The sequence below is a fragment of the Mandrillus leucophaeus genome, unplaced genomic scaffold (genome assembly GCF_000951045.1).
Source record: "Mandrillus leucophaeus isolate KB7577 unplaced genomic scaffold, Mleu.le_1.0 Scaffold76, whole genome shotgun sequence".
Lineage (NCBI taxonomy): Eukaryota > Metazoa > Chordata > Mammalia > Primates > Cercopithecidae > Mandrillus > Mandrillus leucophaeus.
This window is the reverse complement of record NW_012108252.1, coordinates 5,791,929-5,793,371: the sequence shown is the minus strand read 5'-3', so window position 1 is coordinate 5,793,371 and position 1,443 is coordinate 5,791,929.

Genomic DNA, 1,443 nt, shown 5'->3' with positions numbered 1-1,443 from the left:
GGGGAGAGAGAGAAAAAGGCAGCTGGAAAGGAAGTACCAGGAAGAGGAGGGGCCGAGGGAAAGACCAGGAAACTGATGGTCAGGGGCCAGGGGCCCAGGGCTGAGTGATGGGATGGAGGAGCTAGAGACTGAAGCGGGAGGGAGGAAGTAGAAGGGAGGACAGGCGGAAATGTGGTGAGGATGCTTCCTGATAAACCTGTGGTCTTCGCATGCTCTTGAAATGAGTAAATTTTGTTAAGTAAATTATACCATAATAAAGCTCTAGAAAAAAAAGAAAAAGAAAAAGAAAGAAAAGAAAAAGAGTTGGGGGTAGAAGAGTAGGAAAATAAAGAAACCAGAGTAAGAGTTTGGGGAAAGGGGCTTTATGTTGAATACAACAAAAGGAGTCCTTCATGTCAACATGTAGCCATCAGCTATTCCTTGCAGAGGAGAGCCAAATACAGGTGCTCAGAATGTATTCTAAAGGTTAGAGCCCAAAGCTACAGGCAAGGCTGGAATTTACAGTTCATCCTGCTGTTTGTCCAGCTCTTGCTGTGGCTTCGAGTCTATGTCCTCAAGAGGCACCTGCAGCTTCTGGCATCTAGCCAGGGTGGCTGGGGACAGCATTGAAAAGGGGACTGTGGGAACAGCCTGGTGCAGCAGTGTCCCCTCAGCTCGGATTGGTTCCTTTGTTCCAAACATGAGGAAGCAGAAGCTGTCACACAGTAGCGGCCAAGGACGCTGGCGTGCCACTGTTTGGCCTAGTCTTCCACCCTCCCTCATGGTCAAACAAGCAGCCATTATTTATAAAAACTCAACACACATTGGATTTTAATGAGAAAATAACTGTATACTTGCATTGAATGCCTCACAATCACTATAAAACCAAAGCAGGATAATAACATTTAAGTGGTTAACATACACAGGAAAGCCAGATACAGAGTATAATTTCCAAACACAGTATTGCTGCTTTTTCCCCCTCCTCCCCCCAAAAAAGAAAAACAAAGAAAACATAATTTGGGTAAAGAGCAACACAAAATCAAAATTGGCAGCTCACTGAATGCTTAAAATTCAGGAAATTGGTTCTTTAAACTAAAATGGAATATATTCACCATCTCTAACACTTAGGCTACTTTTTTTCAATACCTAGTTTAATTAAATCCATTCTTTAGTTGGGAAAAAAAAAGGTTTAATTACTCATCTTCAGAGACAAGAATCAACACTGTTTTAGTGTTCCTTGTAACGCTTTATACATATATGTGTGTGTGTATATATATGTGGACATTGATCTATATACGGCTTATATGTCATTGTCTAGGGTGAGCAGCATGCATGGGTATGAATAGGCAAGTAAATTGCATTGTGTCATCCAAGTAAAACACAGCCCGGCCTCCTGCCACTGACAGACCCTGTTTCCATAATTTCTGGATGAGAAAGCCAAGGCATGTCAGTAGTTAATCAGCT